The 18,735-nt window shown below is 48.8% G+C and overlaps 1 protein-coding gene and 1 long non-coding RNA gene across 25 annotated transcripts in view; one reads left to right on the plus strand and one right to left on the minus strand.

Moving 5' to 3' along the window:
* The window catches only part of Ptk2 (protein tyrosine kinase 2), a 205,413-nt gene extending 204,503 nt beyond the window's left edge, over window positions 1-910 (minus strand). For 9 of the 23 annotated variants that reach the window (XM_076911473.1, XM_076911471.1, XM_076911472.1 and 6 more), the window contains exon 1: window positions 757-910. The gene's annotated coding sequence lies outside the window, so the exon portion shown is untranslated. Of the gene's footprint in view, window positions 583-756 lie in introns of those variants that run through there. The other 14 variants (XM_034516102.2, XM_076911465.1, XM_076911463.1 and 11 more) reach the window with 5 other exon arrangements.
* A 78-nt stretch (window positions 911-988) lies between these two features.
* Window positions 989-17,996, plus strand: LOC143434099 (uncharacterized). 2 transcript variants are annotated; one of them, XR_013103328.1, is made up of 4 exons: window positions 989-1,851; window positions 7,773-7,834; window positions 12,981-13,161; window positions 17,601-17,996. It is a non-coding gene; the product is annotated as an uncharacterized LOC143434099 (long non-coding RNA). The 2 variants fall into 2 exon arrangements; XR_013103327.1 differs by lacking the exon at window positions 7,773-7,834.
* Window positions 17,997-18,735: the final 739 nt, after the last annotated feature.

Consider the following 18,735-nt stretch of genomic DNA (forward strand, 5'->3'; position numbering starts at 1 on the left):
GTGAAGCGCTGCTATTTCACTTCAAGTAGTAATAACCTATTACCACAACCATGATAAAGCTTCCATTCTAAACAGAAATGCCAGCGCTGGTCAGAATGTAAAACGAACCCGCAAAGTCTTGCAGTGCCTTCAGCTCCAACCTATTTCAACCAATTCCCATAATCATTACAGTATTGCTATTATCTTGGTCCCACTGCCAAACACCCAGCTGCAGTCTAACTATGTAAGAATGAGACACTGTTGAAATGGCTTTCAAAAAGAGCAACTTTCTCCTCAGTGCATTTCTCCGCAAAAGAAAACCTTACAATTAAACGACACAAGTGCGCACACACAGACACCCTCGCTCCTCAGAGCGGTGCCACAAAAGCAGCCGGCGAGGACCGACGGGGACAGGCTGCGCGCCGTGGCGGGGCTGGGTCGGGGCGGAGGGAACTTGGACAGCACAATGACTCCGGGGTTCCTGCGGTCGCACTGGAAGCCCCGCGCCGGCCACCCCGCGGCTGCTCCACATTCCGCCTGCCACCTCTTTTGTTTTTCGGCTTTCGGGCCTCCGGGTCCCCGCCGCGCCCGCCCCGCCGTCCCAGCCCCTGGGGCCTCTCGCGCCCCAGCCTCGCGGCCTCCTCAGCCCTCGGGGCCCGGCCTGAGGAGGAACGAGGCCGGGGCGCGGTGGGGGCCGTGACCGCCGAAGCCCGCACCGCGGCCCGCGCCGCCCAACGCCCTGAGCCCGCGCCTCCGCGGCCCGCGCCCCGCACTCACCGGCCGCCGCTGGGCGCGCGAGGCTGAGGCGGACAGACGGCAGCGGGGCGGCGCCGGCACCGGCGGCCGCGCTCTCTCCCACGCGCACGCCCGGCGCACGGCGGTCCGGCCGGCGGCGGTAGCGGTGGCGGCGGGCTCGCGCCCTCGGGCCGTGCTGAGTCGGCGCGGGCCCGCGCGTGCGCCGTGGCTGGGAGCGCGCGCCCACACCTCGCGGCGCGCAACGCCTCACCTCAGCGCAGAGCTCTACGCCTGCGCGATGCAGACCGCGCCTGCGCAGAGAAGTCCGGCGCGCCCGGCTCCTAGTAAAGTGTATCCCAGCTGTGCGGGCGTGGCGACGTCCGCGGCTAGCGCTGTTCCGGGATGACGAGGTGGCCCCTGTGGCCGCCGCAGGGTCTGCGGACTAGGCCTGGGTGCCACACGGTTACAGGAGTTCCTCAGCCGCACACACGCCTGCCCTGATCTTCTCCAGGCTTCACCGCTTCAGTAGAGGTTCATGGGCTTTCTGTAGATGGGGAAACTAAGGCACAGAGAGTATTTTAATGGATCTCTGAATCTCTGAAGGTGGTCCGAAAGACCATTTAGGAGTGCCTAGGGCCACTCACATTCCAGCCCCTTCCCCTACACCCTCTAGATGTTAAGACTGGGTAAGCCTTCCGGGGACACTGGGTGGACCGGAGGGCGAAAACTGGAGAGCCACTGTGCCTGGCTGCTGGGATAAGAGCCAGTTCCAGCACGGAACTTACCATGAAACATGAGACTGGGGGACACCTTTGCTTGAATCAAGCAGGTGGCACTGTCTTTCTGAGCCGTGCCTAGTTTCCTTGAGTTTGTTTTTATGCGCAGGGACCCTACGGAGAGTCTTAAGCAGGAAGTGGTGACTGATTTGTGTTCTCTGAAAAAAAAAAAAAGGAAAAAAATCACTGGCATCCTTGCGGTAGGAAATGAAACCAGAAGCGGGGAACTTTCATTTTTAATGGTGTCATTTTGATCTTCGACCACAAGCCAACGAGCAAGCAGGACAGGCAGTGAAAGGTGAACACGCAGCCACCAACCATTACATACCTGGGAGCTGTAATTTACTCACAGCAGAATCAGGTATAATAAAACACTTTGAGTTGTAGAGATTTTGCCATATTTTAGTGCTTTTTTTTTTTGATGAAGCATATTAAACTTGGATTTAGACTAGTAGTGGTGGTTATGTTTGGGGTTTTTTTCCCCCCGGATTTATTTAAATTATTGTACATGTGTGAGTGTTTTCCATAAATGTATATATGTGTATCACACACATGCCTGGTGCACGTGGAGGTCAGAAAAGGGTATTGGATCCCTCTTCTGAAATTAAGGGTGGTTGTGAGTCAGGAATAGAATCTAGGACCTCTCCAAAAACAAGTGCTCTTAACCCCTGAGCTGTCTATCCGTCTAGACCCAGTTTTGTTTTGTTTTGTTTTGTTGTTTGTTTGTTTGAGACATAGTTTCATGTAGCCCAGGCTGGACTAAAAATTTCTATGTAGCTGAGGATAGTCTTGAACACCAGCTCTTTCTACTTCTATCTTCTGGTGCTGGGATTACAGATTATGTCACTATAGCCAACCTATGGTGTTTTTCTGCACTTAAAATTATAAGGGCTATGTCTCTTCGTCACCTCAGGTCCCTTGCACTTTTTCTCTGGCCCTATGTTCGTTGGCACTTCGGTAATGTCAGCTGACCTCTTTGTAACCCGAGCCACCCATTACCCTGCTGTCCTCCCATCTAGGCTCCCCCTGTTATCTCCTAACCTATTGTTCATACCAGCTCAACACTGCCCTTGTCGTTTCTTGATTGTCTCTGCTCTGGACCTCTAGATTCATAGAACAGGGACTTTGTTTTGTTCACTAGGCAGTCCCTGACACACAGTAAATATTTGTTGAGTCGGTGAATAAGGCTTTGCATGGTGGAAAATGAGAGATTATTATTTAAAGTATCAGAAGAATAGGGGGAGGGGACTCGGAGTGGTGACACAAAAGGGTTTGTGTCAGAAATGGCTTTGTGAGGAGAGGTAGCACTCTGGTGGACTAAAAAGGGTCATCAAGTCTTTGACAGGCCTCCCAACGAGAGGCAGAACCTGGTTTTCACCCCTTGAATCTGAGTAAGTCTCATAATTTGCTTTGACCAATATGATACATCATAGGTGACATGGTACAGATCACAGGATGCCCAAAGCTGTTTCTTCTTAACCCTGCTAAAGGAGCCAAAGTTAGCCTCCTGAACAAACCACGTGGGACTCTGACAACAAGCTGCCAGCCTCCAGGCTTATGAGGGAGGCTATGTTGAGCCACCCTGCTCCAGCCAGATGGTCAGCCAATAGCAGCCACATGGGCCTGGAAGTAATGTTCAGATGACTCCAGTCCACATCTCCAAGTTGTGCCTTAGTTACTTTGTCAAAACACCATGACCACCGGGCAGTGGTGGCGCACACCTTTAATCCCAGAACTTGGGAGGCAGAGGCAGGCAGATTTCTGAGTTCCAGGCCAGCCTGCTCTACAGAGTGGGTTCCAGGACAGCAAGGGCTACACAGAGAAACCCTGTCTCAAAAAAACAAAAACAAAGAGAGAGAGAGAGAGAGAGAGAGAGAGAGAGAGAGAGAGAGAGAAATGAGTCAAGTAACAAGGTGAAATTCAAGGCTGCTTTCTTCCAACCACAATGTGTCTGTGCTGCTTTTCTCTCCCTGGGTAGTCAGCTGTGCTCCAGCCATCCCCACTCCCCTAGAGCAGTCTGCTGCACTCAAACTGCTTGCAAGAAAACAAAACAGCACAACTTGGCCTCTCTTCCTGCACTACATCAGATGGGCCAGTACTTCCCTGGCGTGGGAAGTTCTCAGGAAGGGCTTCCTGTATTCTGACAGAGCAGCTGCACAGTCCCCCAAACAATTCCACTTGAAATGCCCACCCTCCCCCCAGCTGCCCAGAGCTCCCTCCTAGGAGAGCTCTTTCACCATGGAGAAGCAGAAGCAGACATTTAAAACCAGATGCACAGTCGGTGAGGTGGCACACATGCTCTGGAAGCAGAAGCAGGTGGATCTCTGAGTTTGAGGCCAGCCTGATCTACACAGTGAGTTCTAGAACAGCCAGCACTGTTACACAGAGAACCCCTGTCTCGAGGTGGGGGGAAAGGGGAAAAGAAACTAGATGCATATTAAGAAGGACTGAAAGCTAATATAACCAAGGACACTTAGATAGACACTGAGCCCATCACAGCACTCAACAGCCTGCAGTTTTGCCCAAAGACACTGAAATGAAAGTGAAACTCTAGGATCAGGTGTTGGATCACAGTTTGGTCTAGTAATGACCTATAGCAGGGCAGGCTAGCCCTTACTATTGACAAACTAGGGGAAAGAGCAGGAAGCAGGAAGGACGCAGCTCAGCAGACCTGGATTGCAGCCCCACCTTCCTCAGGTGACAATCCAATGGCCCTGCACAGGCTAGTCACCCTCTCTGCTCACTGTAAAATGAGATTACAGAGGGAAGCTGCAAGCACAGGAGCTGGAGCTGACAGCTTTGTGATGCTGGAGCACTTTGTAAAGCTCTTTGTTTCCACCCTTCCTTCATTAAGGACTGGTACCATGTCCAGACCCAGCTGTGCTCCATGCATCTTACCATGGGCAGCACCACATCCCAAAGATTAAAACACAAGAGGTAGGGCTGGGAAGATGGCTCAGTCAGAATGATTGTCATAGGAACTCAAGGACCTGCGTTTGATCCCTTGTTATCCATGTAAAAGCAGGGCAAGGTGGCACCAACTTTGAATTCCAATGCTGGGAGGCATACACAGGGGCCTTTCCTAGAGCTGGCTGACTGACCAGCCAGTCTACCTTACTTGGCAAGATCCAGATCAGTAAGACACCCTATTTCAAAACACAAGGTGATCAGTGCTTCATAAATGACTCCAGAGACTTATTTCTGGCCTCCATATGTATTTTCATACACACACACACACACACACACACAATTAAATTAAAAACCAAAGTCTGAGTCTCTTCAATATATACACATCAGAAAAGGTTTCCACCAAAGAAGGGTACATTAAAGACAGTGTGACTAAGAGGGTATTTTCTGGCCAGGTGTGCTGAAATACACCTTTAATCCCCACACTCAGAAAGCAGAGGCTTGCCTCGTCTACATAGTGAGACCCTGTTTCAAAAAGAGAAAATATGTTTTCCTATGTTTGTGAAATAAGGACTTGTATATCTTACAAATCCTATACCTATAATTTATGCATATCAAAATCTTGTTAAATATGAATAAGGCTGGAGTTTTCTTTGAGACAAGGTCTCGTGGGAACATCTGACAATCCTCCTGCCTCACCCTTCCAAGTACTGATGTTATAGCTCTAAGAAGTTCCTGTGGCTCCTTCCTACGCAGTTGATGCTTACAGACCTGTCTGTATCTCACAGACAAGAGGCAGAAGATCTGGGTTATCTCTAAGGACACCAACCAGCTTGCCAGGTCCCTCCAGAGCCCACCTGACTGCAACATTTTTATAAGAACATATCTGGTGTGTGTTTGCTTTTTCATGGATTCTTGAGGAGTCCTTTTGGGCATTTTCTATGGCAGCCCAATAATGACATTTGTCTGGTGTTCTGCCCATGAAAAAACAGGTGTTGTAGGCCAGTATGAAGAAGACCCTGAAGAAACTATCATTTGTCACAGTATACTGAGGACAAGCTGTTGACATGACATATGCCTGTTGATACCAAATATGACTGCCTGGAGGTTGCTCATGTTTGTCCCTCTCCCCAATGTCCAAACCTTATGCTCTGGGATGAAGTCACTAGGGTGGCCACACCTAAGCTTGGAGCAGTCAGACTGATGGAAATGAACCTTACATAGCCAACTTCATGCTCCCCTCCCCACCCAATGTGTTCACTTATTCAGCTCTTTATATCTGGACTTGTAAGGAGGGGTAGCGTGCTTTGGGAATATTCAGTCACTATCTTACTGGGATAATCATGTTAACATCCAGAACACCTTCAAATCTGACCCCGTACATTCACAATCAAGCCTGTGTTGTCATAGATGAGTGGAGCCACTGCCTGCAGGAAGTTGCTCTGGTAACACATGGCCCTCTCCCCTGCATGACAAAAGAGCCAGGTGGGCAGCAGCTGGTGGGAAGAGACTGATGGATCTAGTTGCAGAGTGTGAAGTCACTCCCACCTCCTGAGTCTGCAACATCCATTCTTTTTCCTATGCATCATGCAAACCCCGTGCACCAAGCCTAAGTACATACATACACACACACACACACACACACACACACACACACACACCTGAAACAGATGCTAAATATCAGGTTGTACCTGTCTGGTGGAGAACAGACAAGTAGACAGGTAATTATGACATGGAGCCATCCAAAGAGACAAGGTTGGGAAGTGGGGGCAGAGGCACAGGGTGACACTCAGGCTTGAGTGGATCATGAGAAAAAGCAGACAAAATGTGTCCCTACACATGTGGTGGGAGACTGTGGTGAGAGAGCAGCAGAAGGGCAGTTTGTGAGGCGACAGAAGCCAAAGCAGCTTTACTGCAGAGTCTCTGTAGGGTTCCTCTACTGCAACGGGAAAGCACACAAGACTCTGCTCTGTCCTGTAAGCAAAGCTCAGAGTAGAAAAGAGGGAGCAGAGCTCCAGACACTGCTGTGTGTCTTCTCTGCTGTCCATGACCTCCATCCTCAAAAGCTGATCATGGTCCTCCATTGCTGGGAAAGTTCCAGCTCTCATTCCCGAGCTTCCTGAAGCAGGAGAAAGGAGGGAGGGTTAAATGGTACATTGTCTTGGAATGTCACCAAAACCGAGGCAGAGCATAAAAAAAAAAATGACTAAATTGTGGGTTCAGAAAATTAGTATAGTGACAGGTAAGGATCACAGGCATTCTGGGCAGAACATGATAAAGAACAGGAGCTATCTCCTACTAAATCCAGTGTTCATTGAGTGAATGAAGGTTTATCTAATGGCCCATTTCACCACAGTTATGTGAACATATGTTACTTTTGACCTGGACTCCATTCTGTATCTCCTGACTTACCTTTATAAACTATACACTCATTTTAGAATCAAGGACTGTGGGCTCTCTGAAATTGGGACCAACAGAGATTGTGAAGTTTCTAGGGAGATTTAAAAAAAAAAGTGTATGGGAGCTGGCTGTGATAGCACATGCTGTAATTCTAGAACTAGGAAGGCTGAGAAGGGAAGGTCACTAAGGTTTTGTTTTGTTTGTTTGTTTGTTTGTTTGTTTTTTGAGACAGGGTTTCTCTGTGTAGCCCTGGCTGTCCTGGAACTCACTTTGTAGACAAGGCTGACTTTGAACTCAGACATCTGCCTGCCTCTGCCTCCCAAGTGCTGGGATTAAAGCATGCGCCACCACTGCCCGGGTGAAGATCACTAAGTTTAAGGCCAACCTAAAATACACTGTGGAATTCTGTCTCGAGACAACCTACGGGGACTGCAGAGGTGGCTCAGGGGGGAAAGGTTTGCTTCACAAACACGAGAACCTGAATTTGAATCTCTGGCCCCCAACAGCTGTAGGTGCCTGTATCCTCAAAGTGAGGGCAGAGACCAAATGCCTGGAACTTACTAGGCAGTCTTGGCAGCAGCGAGCTTTAAGTTAGCAAAAGACCCTGTCTTAAGGAAACAAGGTAGAGCTGGATTGAGTAGGATACCTGTGACATTGTCCTCTGGCCTCTGTGTGCACAATAGCACAGGCATGAATAGACCACGCACAAACACATACACAGGTTTTTTTGATTAACAGCCAGGTATGGCTCTTGCCAGTCATCCCAGCACCTGATAGGTTAAGGAAGGACAAGTGTTGCAAGTCCTAGGCAAGCCTAGGCTACAGAGCAAGAAGAGAGAGACAGAGACAGACAGAGTCAAACAGACAGACACATAGACAGACAGACACGCAGGCAGGCAGACAGACAGACAGACAGACAGACAGACAGACACAGAGACACAGTGACAGTCCTATTCCTGGTGTTTCTCTTTACAGGAAAACTGTCTGGCAGGAAGCTCTTGAAATGTTTGCTGGCTGGAGAGAGCAGTGCATAAATGGTAATGGTCATTATTCTAACGAGAATACCTGGCCCTGGTCTGTAATTCACCCACTATGCCAGGACTCAAAGCATTCTACAAATGGTCTCTGTGGACACATTCAGACAGGTCTATTTCTAAACTGGCTGTCCAGAACCGCCTCCACTAGAGAAGAACTCTGGGTTCACCATGCTGGTGTAGTTGCCACCTCCACTTGGAGAAAACCCAGGTGACTCAGAGGGTGGAAATGCCACCTATGCCTTTGGAACAGGAAAAGCACTGGAGCATGGCCAGCACCCACAAGGCATGACTGTCTGGCTCTCTGTGCAAGCTCCACATAAGTTGTTTGCACCTCACACCCCACTCAGCCTTGCTTGCTAATCTATCAATGACAAATTCAAAAGAGGGTAGACAGCATTTAGTCTGTGACAGGCACTCAGTAATCCCCTCCAGCAGGTCTCTGATGACAAAAACAAAGTCTTGGGTTCACACAAATGGCAAAGACATCAGTGGCTAATAACAAACCACTCTCAGGTTCAATTCCCAGCACCCACATGGTGGCTCACAACCATCTGTAATGGGATCCGATGCCCTCTTCTGGTGTGTCTGAAGACAGCTACAGTGTACTCATATACATAAAATAAATAAATTGATCAAAAAAAAAAAAAAAAAAAAAAAACCACTCTCTCTGTGTAGGAAAAGTCCCAGCCTCTAGCAGGAGTACCAACTGCAGGGTGAGCTTTGAGGACAAGCAAATTGTGAGCTGGTGTTGGAGACTAGCTGAGGTTTTTTGGAGTTGAGCCCAGACCCCCTGGTCAGTTCCTAGAAGCAGGCCTGGGGATGGCACTTGTGATAAGGACGTGAAGAAGGCTTTTTAGTCCTATGACAGACACCAGTCATGGCTGAAGGATGCAGTTTGAGCCTCCAAACAGCACTATGAGGTAATTACTTCTCTGACTCCCATTTTACAGATAAGGGCATTTAGGCCGGAGACATTCACTTGCCTTAGAGTCTACAGACATTACAGAGCTGGGATTTGAACCCATGTGACTTGGCTCCTAACCACTACTGCAGCATCTGGAGCTCCTGCCTGTGCATGTTACTAGAACTTCAGGCCAAGAAAGATGGCAGCCTATAAAATATGTCAGTCCCAGATTCCTATTTTAAGACAAGGCAATGGCTGAGGGGAAACAGATAAGAAGGCTGTGCTTTCAGAGCTCAAGTTCAGCCAAGCCTCCCATAGGTGTGGATCAGGGTGACTGTGAGCAGGAGATGGGAGCATCCTAAGAGAGGCCTTTAGAAGGGTGGGGGCTGCTCTGTTCTGCTCTGCTCTGCTCTGCTCTGCTCTGCTCTGCTCTGCTCTGCTCTGCTCTGCACACTGGAGGCGGAAATTACTAACTAGACATGAAAATATACAAGTCATTGCAGACAAATTTAATCAACACAAGGAAACAGACAAAGGGGGGTAAAGGGGAACAGGTGGCTACAAATAAAAGAGAGGCAGGGCAGGCAGCAGGCCTCCTGGAACAGCAAGCTGCAGAATGTCCCTGCAAGTATGTGTGCACATGAGTTCAGTATTCCCAGCGAGCTCATTCATCACTGCAATAATGCAAAGTCCCTTAGTGAGTGGGTATGTACCGCAAGGGAAAGAATAGCAGGAGATCCCAAGCAGGAAGGAAGCTGGGCTGTGGCCTTGGGGGAGGGGATGGACCATGGAGGTCAGCCAGAATAGCTTTTCAGGGCCACAGCTCTGGGGTGTGGTTCAGCTTTTAGCCCTGTGCTTTGAGCCTTTTAGTCTCAGTCTGAGTAGAGGATCAGCTGGCTGGGACAGCAGCTCCCGGAGGTTGTATCTTCATGGCCACAGTTATTTTAAGTGTGAAGGGTGCAACTGAGAACATAGTAGGCCTAGCAAAGTATTTCTATGGGGTAACCTAGACTTCCTGGCTGTCCTCCTGGAGCTAGAATGACCCAAGGAAGTGCAGGTCAGTGGCATATGTAGGCTGAGGAGTGGCTGAGCCTGGCTATAGCTGCCATCCTGGGGGATAGGCAAGGCAGCACCTCAGGAAGTGGACTGCAGGCAGGCAATCCACACTATGGAAAACTAATGGGCTTGGCTTCTGAGGTATGTGACCTGGGCATCCATAGAGAACCTTGGGCTTAGAAGTAGACATGGGAACCATGACAGTGACTACAAGTTCAGCAGGCCCTATCTTGAAATTCTTTATGCTTTTATCATGCAGTGCATGTGGCTGCACATTCTTGAACTTTAGACCCTCAGGTGTACATGCCTCCCTGACTACAACCTCACAGTCTCAAAGGTCCTCGAACTGTGTCTAGCCTAGTTCTTGCACTCACTTGTCCAGGACCTTATAGTGTTTAGGGTGGGGCACAGCAATGGCTCTCTGCATCTGTACCTGTCATCAGTGATACCCCTTCTCTGATCTAGGTCCCAATAGGTCTGGATACATCCCTGATGAACTAATGAATTTATGGAGCTTACAAGAGCATATTCAGCCACCAAAGAGCTGCATCATTGAAATATCTCTCCCTAGCATAAGCGACAACTTCCCTATAGCTACACAGATGAAATCCCTCCTTCAGGAACTTCCCATCTCCTGAGAGCATGATGTAGCTGGGACAGGATTATGTAGAGCTAGGAAAAGGACCAAAGGGGTAGAGAGTGGCAGGCTCTCAGTTGAAGGTCTAACGACTCACTCCCCCACCCCGCAGCCCTGTTCCTTTTTCTGTGGACCATCTACAGGCTTCATCTCATTTAAAGTAACTGTAACTTCTCTAAGATGTAATGGCTGCTGTGTTTGAAGGCAGTGTTCTCCAACAAGTCATTTCAGCAACATTCCTTTTGTAAAGGGTACATGGGTTATGGACCATTGCTTTACCAACCACACAAAGAACTGGAAGTCAAAATGTGATCAGAGGCTCTCAGGCAAGTGAGACAAAGGGGGATAGTGGCTCTAAGAAGGGAGAAGTGGCATTGTGGATCTGGGAGAACCCAGAAGATGGCACCTGAGCTGAGATGGCAGAGTATACCAGGAACACAGGCAAGCCAGGGTACCACCTGTATCCCTAGGCAGATAGAGGGCATTGCTGGACACACCCATCATGCAGCCTTCATGTCCCTTCCCTTCTGACATGCACTGTCTTTGGTGGTCCTCCAGTGGGATGGCCCTGATGTCCCCCCCCCCCAAAGTCCCAGCTGGTGAGAGTCAGGTAGGAGGTAGCTCATGCTAGAACACAAGCCTGTGGGCTAAACCATCTTCAAAAGCCTTCTAGTTACTCCTTTTCTTCCTCCTCCTCTTCCTCCTCTTCCTCTTCTTCCTCCTCCTCCTCTACCTTTTTTTTTTTTTTTTTTTTGAGACAGGGTTTTTGTAAGTAGCCCTGACTATCCCTGAACTCACTCTGTAGACCAGGCTGTCCTCAAACTCAGAGATCTGCCTGTCTCTGCCTCCTGAGTGTTGGGATTAAAGGCGTGTACCACCACTGCTGGGCAAAAGCCTGACTCTTCTTAAGAAGCTGCCTGTGTGTCTGGTTAGCAGCTAGTCTGATCCAGGAAATTTGCACTGGGAGACAGTAAGATCGTATCAGGATGGTGGTAAAGGCTGGAGCCAAAAATACAGGGATACAAGGAAAGCCAGTTCCAAGGCAGAAGCCAGGCTACAAGGGAGATAGAGAAGTCAGCTGGAAGAAGGCGTGAGTCAGCAGGAGGGGTGGGAAGCTCAGCTGTGAGTCAGCTACAGCCCCAAGCCTGCTGGTGCCAAGAACAGGAGCAGAGAAGACGAGAAGCTGAAAGGAGTCATAAAGACTAAAGGCATTGAGTCATCATGCATTCTGTTGCCCCTGGGGGCTAGAAGCCTGATGACCAGGTCCTGGGGCTCCTATGACATTCCTGGCAGTATTATGTGCTAGTCTGGGAACCACAGTACACAAAGTCCTGAAGAGATAGGCCAGACCTAGAAGAAGGGCAGGGAGCAGACATGGGAGGTCCAGTCCCGACCCACCTCCCAGCTCCTGTCTCTCAGGCATGTCCCTCATCAGTTTCATCTCATGACCTACCAACAGCCCCCTGCCCCTCTGTGGCTCTCTCATCTCTGGGAATTGTGAGTATTGTGACACTGCCATTGCACCAACCAGGCCAAACAGTGCAGTGACTCAGACAACTCAGCTTTCAGAACATAAGCTGAAAACGGGGTGGTGGGACTCTATGCAGGGACTCCCCGAGTGTAGCCGAGCTGTTCTTAGTGCCCTCTAAAAAATCGAGCTGGATCTCTCCAATTGACTTTCTGTGAGTCACTTCCAATTCACTAATGCGTTAGCATTCAGTAATCTCAGTGGCAACATGGAGACTGGGACTGAGCTTGTTGTGGGTATGTGTATGTTGTGTTACATACACAGAGCTGTAATTACATGGGTTGGTTCAGGCACTAAAAAGCAATCTAGGGAAGCAAAAATAAGGACCAGGGATATAGCATAATGGTAGAGCATTTGCTAGGCATGAGCAAGTCCCCAGGTTCAATCCCCAGTATTCACAAATGAGACAAATATACCCACAGAAGGTAAAGATACAGCACTGTAGTAGTGAGGGCCTGGAGGTGGCATAACGAGTCAGGAAAGGGCTCTGAACTGATGGCTTCTGAAACAAAACCGGAACACCATGAAGGAGCCAGCCATGCAGACGAGCTATTCAGGGTATCCATGCATTTATCAGAAGGAAGTATTTCAGCTGGGTAAGGATGGGACACACCTTTAATCCCAGCACTGGGGGAGGGAGGCAAAGGAAGGCGGACCTCTGTGAGTTCCAGGCCAGCCTGGACTACAGCAAAGTAAGATCCGGAATAGCCAAGGCTACACAAAGAAACCCTGTCTCAAAAAAAAAACAGACATTTCATTCTTGAACAGCATCTGCAGCAGCTCCAAGACAGTAATGGAAACTGCCCAGAAAGTTTTCAAGTTTTCACACTCTATAACCTTCAGACACAAAAGTATACATGCAATTATAAGACCAAAGTTACTGACATTCAAGTGATCCCGGCTGACTCCACCCCTCATTAAGAATTAATTCTAACAATTCTAACTTGATGTATTTTCTTCCTCCTCTTCCTCCTCCTCCTCACCCTCCTCTTCCTCCATCTCCTCCACCTCTTCCTTCAAGGCGGACTCTATGCCTAGGTGGGTTCTTTAAGGTTTCACAGCTGGGTGACAGAGTGCAGAAGAAAATAACCAGGGATGCTTATGAGAGCTGTACAAGAGCCATCACAGATGAAGGTCCCTGAGAGATGGGGAAAAGCCAGGACCAAGACAAACCTGCTTAAGAACTCAATGTCACGCTTGTGGTGAGTGACAGATCTGGGGGAAGGGTTGAAAGCATTGGAAATTGCTAGCGGGTGCTGGACTGTGCTCCAGGACTGCACCTGTGAATAACAGGTTTGTGAGCGCTGTATCTCTGCTTTGGTCAGTTGTTCATCACCATGATAAATACCTGGGAAGATCGGCTTCAGGGAGAAAGGTATCTTTCAGCTCATAGTTTTGGAAGTTTCCATCTAAAGTTACTCAGTCCTGTCACTTAGGGCTGTGATGAAGTAGAGTATCTTTCCTCATGATGGGAGATACAGCAGAGGAAAGATACTCAATGCATGCCAGTCAGGGAGAGAGGGAAGAGGAAGAGACGGAGGAGGGAGCAGGAGAGAGAAAGAGACAGGCAGAGAGAAACAAGAGAAAAAGGAAGAAGAGGAAGGAAAAGAAGTTGCCATCACCACTACCAAAGACTCTTTGTATTAGTTACATTTCTATTGCTATGATAAAATGTCTGAACAGCAGGGCAGTGGTGATGCACATCTTTAATCCCAGCACTCAGGAGGCAGAGGCAGGTGGATCTGTGAGTTTGAGGCTAGCCTGGGCTACAGAGTGAGATCCAGGACAGCCAGGGCTACACAGAGAAACATTGTCTCAAAAACAAACAAACAAACAAAACAAAACCAAACACCTGGATCAAGACAACTTACAGAAGAAAGAGTTTGAGTTTATGGTTCCAGAGGGCGAGAGAGAGAGAGAGAGAGAGAGAGAGAGAGAGAGAGTGTGTGTGTGTGTGTGTGTGTGTGTGTGTGTGTGTGTGTGTGTGAGACAGACAGACAGACAGACTTGGAACTCATCAACAGCCAGCAAGTCCAAGCCATCTTTCTGTCCTGGCTACCCTCTCACACTACTCCTGGGATTCTAGACATATGCAACCATGCCTGCCTTTTAATATGGGCAATGAGGATTTGAACTTAGGTTCTCATGCTTGCATATTCAGTGGTCTAACCTGCTGACCCATCTCCTCCACTCTAACTTCAACCTTTGAATAGAGTATTGAAATGAAAGTACAATACTGTGAAAAGCAAGACTTGCTAGAGGAAGCGGGTCATTCGAGCCATGTTTCTGGGGCAGTGCCTTCCCCTGGCTGTGATGCTGTTCCTGTCTGCTTCCTGCCCTCGGTGATGTGAGCAGCATCCTCTGCTGCATGCTCACACAGCCTTGATATTGTTTCCAGGTACACAGCACTGGCCAACTATGAAACCATGAACAACAGGTAATTTATTCCCCCATAAGTTGTTGCCTTACAGATAGATGTAACTAATACACCACATCTAGGTATGTCTATGAAGGCATTTCTAGAGACAGGTCACAAGAGGTCTAACCTAGTCAACAATTTCATTTATAGATTTTTTTTTGGGGGGGGGAAGATGAGGGGGACAGGGTTCTACTATGTATCCATGGCCTGGAGTTTGCTATGTAGACCAGTGAAAGAGTTTGTGGCCCACATTTGAAGAGCAGTATGTGAGGTTAACCTCTGGCCTACACACATGTATACTACATACATATGTGCACACACATGTGCACCCATATCTCTACCCACCTTTACACACATGCAAACACACATACCATCTAGAGCTGTGTATAGTGACTTATTCCTTTAATCCCAGCACCTAGGAAGCTGAGAAAGACGGCTGTGAGTCTGAGGCTAGCCTAGGCTACATATAGAGTGAGCTCCAACCCAGCCTGAGCTATAACACTCTATCTTAAAACTAATAAACCATAGTAAACAAAACACATCATCTGGACTGCTGCATGGGGAACTAGCCAGTGGGGCATTAGAACCGTAGAGTCCCAGACTTCTGCCCCACTGGCCTGTGATGCTGAGGCCCATCATGCCTTGCAACTGCCCTTGTCCAGATTTGCACTGCACTTCCAGCCGTATCTCTCCTAGCTTGAAGGCAGCCTAGGTGTCTCTCAATTCCCCTCAGCCTCTTTCATACAAGATGTGGGAGCCCAGAAGGACCCTCTCCCACACTCTGCAGCCTCCTCTATTCTGTCTGCAGCCTTCTACCCACCACCCTACTCTGTGGCTCTGGGTGACTGTTCCAGAAGCTGACAAGATGCATGATCGTCTCTCTTGCACACAGAAACACCATGGCAACAGCAAAGGAAGCCAGACTGGAAGTTGCCAGCCCAGAGTGGCAGACCATCTGGGAGGCCACTCCTCCAAATGTCGCCTGTTCTAAGCACTCGTCTTAGCCGAGCTCTCATACATAGCAGGGTGACATTTAAGTGCCACGAGAGTAAACAATAGTGAACATGATCTCCCTCCCCACTGTACATTTTTCTGCCCTGATATAATGGAGACAATGAGTAAAGGAAGCCAAAGAAGGCCGTAGGTTGGAGTGAGCGAGCACAGTTACAAGAGATGAAGATCTGAACAAGGGAGGAGCCCTTCATACAGTCAGTGGGATAGTTTGTGATTCCATCTCTAATGTCATCTTAGAAGTCTATTTTCTGTGTAGGGAAAAGAAACTCTGTGTGTGTGTGTGTGTGTGTGTGTGTGTGTGTGTGTGTGTGTGTGTTAATGAAAGTCTCCATAAACTGAACCCTCTGATGTATAGGTTCCCACGAGCTTGTCTTTCCTTCCAAGGACAGTGGTTTCCCTAGAAACATATAATATCCGCTAAGAACTGTGTTAGGCCCATTTACATGTATTATCTCATTTAGTCTTTGCAACAAAATCAATAGATACAGTTAAGACATTGATGCAGAGTGCTGCTGGAGTAGGTGTAAATTCTTGTCAGAGTCGTCTTAGGTATTGTTCCAGGTACTCCTAAGGAGTCCGGCCAGGGGCAGGGTCCAGCCCGGACTAGAAGGGGTTGGAGCAAGGCTGTTTGGAATAGAGTCAGCCAGCATATGCAGCTCTGGTTTTCCTCCAACAGTGTCAACAGCTCCCTGTCCTCACCTCACATTTCCCACATAACTGTCTTAGCCCAGACCTATGCCCAGGACCTATTCAGAGCATCTTCTAAGATATAGGCTGCTGGGACTTTGGCTCTTGGATAGAATGAATGAGAACAGGTGCTAGCCCCTTGGGAGTCAGCCAAGGCACAAAGCAAGCAGAGTCTTAAGATTAGGGACCTAAGAAAGAGTCTAGTGGGAGCTGTCAAGTCTCACCCTGGGACAAAGGGCTAACTGAGGTGCCTACTTAACTTATCAAAGTGGACCTGGCTACCGGTTCTTCTAGCATCCCTCTAGTCCCTACTGGTGTCAGAGTATGGACCACAACCTTAAACTTCTTCAGCCGAGGGGCTGAGCTGCCAGTCTCCCAGCTGCCTTTCTCTGTGTAAGCCAGCCATTTTGGTTACCCTGCCCTTTTTGGTCTATCCTTTACCCTCTTGGCATTTTGGTCTCCTGGCTCTTCTCCTCTCATCCCCATCTTCTTACATGGACATGCTCACTCTGGCCTCTCACAGATGCCTCTGCCTCTACCCTCTCTCACATCTACAATAAACCTTCTCCTCCACCATACCTAGGAACAGTCATAGCCTCCTTTTTTATTATTATTTTTTCCATTCAGAAGCCACCTAAGGGTACCAAAAGTAGATGGGGTGGGTTTCCAGAACCGAGAACCCAGTGCTATGGTAAAGCCAGGGTCAAGGGTGGGCTACCAGCACCTCATGCAGAGATAGACTGGCTGGGGAAGATTGCTTGCTTTCAACTGCTGCCTAAATCCATGGTCACTGTGATTTGGGGGACACTAGAAATGAGGGTAGACACAAAATGCAGTCAGGTTTCACAAGTGGCAGAGTTAAGAGAAGATGGGGTCAGAAGAGACCAGGATAGGAGGAGTCATTTGGAGACTGAGGCCCATATGATAAGGTTGTACTGAAAGAGGGGTCTGAGTGATGGGTCCTCACAAACCTTGAGATTGGGAAAGGTCAGGCTGGCCAGGCTGGGAGCTGTCAGTCTTTGGAGACTATCCTTGACATTCTTTTTCCTTCTTTCTCTTGTACTGTACTGTGTTGTGTTGTGTTGTGTTCTGTTCTGTTGTGTTGTACTGTATTATTCTTGTTGCTGTTGTTGTTTGGTAGTACCAGGAATTGCACGTGGGGTCCCACAGATCCTCAGCAAGCCCTCTTCCACATTTAAAACCCACTTTTTGTTTTGAGATAAGGTCCTATTAAGCTGCCAAGATCAGCCTCAAACTTGCCATCCTCCTGCCTCAGCCTGCTGGGTAACTAGGGTTACAGGCATGCTATACCAGGCCATAGGAGACATTCCTAGTCCTACTGACACTTCTCTGGGGTCTGCCTTTCCTGCTTAGAGAGTTTCAGCTGTTCCTGTTCCATTGGGAAGGCTTGCATATTGCCTAGGCTGGCCTAGGTTTCCTTCCGGTTTTCCTTCCTCACCAGGAGCTCTGGGAAGCCTCAGTTACTGGCTAGGACTATCAGCCTCTGCATTTGTGTTTCAGAACTGCCTTGGAACTAGAGGCTCCTCTGCTCTCCACCCTCCAATCGCAGCAGATCCCATCTGTTCTACCTCCAGTGTGAGGTGAATCACACCCTTCAAAAGAATTATTGGAGCCCTCACTGCCGCCGACTGCCAGCGTTTGCTTGGAAATAGCACTTGGAAATAGCGTCTCGGTTACACCAGCTTCTCACAACCTGAAAGGATCAGTGTTTCCTGAGAAGAGAAGGAGACATATGGACACCACGTGACAGAGGAGATAGAGATGCCTACACTGAAGGGTGCAGCTGCAGGAAGCCTCCAGGACAGAGACCAGATCGGTCCTCCTGCCATGTAGCCTCTGACAGTGTAGACTTCTGGCTTCCAACACTGTAGCAATAAATGTCTGCTCCTTAAGCCAGCCCATCTCATGCTTTGCTTGGGATGGACTGCCTCCTTGAGCTGTTTCCTCTCCCTGCACAGTACTCTCTTGTCTACCTAATGCAGGCTTCTCTCTCTCTCTCTCTCTTTCTCTCTCTCTCTCTCTTCTTTTCATCTCCTGCAGACCAGGATGGTCAAGTTATCTGGAGTACTCAAAGCTCTACACAATCCTAACCTTTGCCCAGTGGCATTGCTGTGTTCTGAAGGTGATCACAAAGAAGCCCAGGTCATAGTTTGCTGCGGCAGACTTCTACTGAGAGATGCCATCTGCTCCACAGGTCTTTTCTGTTCGTCTACTGCACACCTGAAACAAATTTCATTGCTTCTGGTCATTCTGTGTCCCCAAGATCTTGCCCTGTCCCTAAAGTTGGTGACTGTAAAGTAGGGAGTGTGTCTCCTGGCAGGAATGGCGTATGTTCAGTCAGTAGGGTACACAGATGGATGCGAGAGCTGACCTCTGGCTCAGTGTGGACAGAGGACTGAACACCTGGAGTCAGCAAGGAGAGACTCTCCCGAAATTGAGGGACCAATGCTTATATTGCTGGATGATTGATCTCCTTTGAGAAAAACTACAGCTGGGAGTGGTGGCACATGCCTTTAATCCATGAACTCAGGAGGCTGAGGCAGGAGAATCTCTGAGTTTGAGGCCAGTCTGGTCTACAGAGTGAGTTGCAAGACAGCCAAGGCTGCACAGAGAAACTCTGTCTTAGAAAGTAAAA

This window comes from Arvicanthis niloticus, chromosome 13, assembly GCF_011762505.2.
Source record: "Arvicanthis niloticus isolate mArvNil1 chromosome 13, mArvNil1.pat.X, whole genome shotgun sequence".
Classification (NCBI taxonomy): Eukaryota; Metazoa; Chordata; class Mammalia; order Rodentia; family Muridae; genus Arvicanthis; species Arvicanthis niloticus.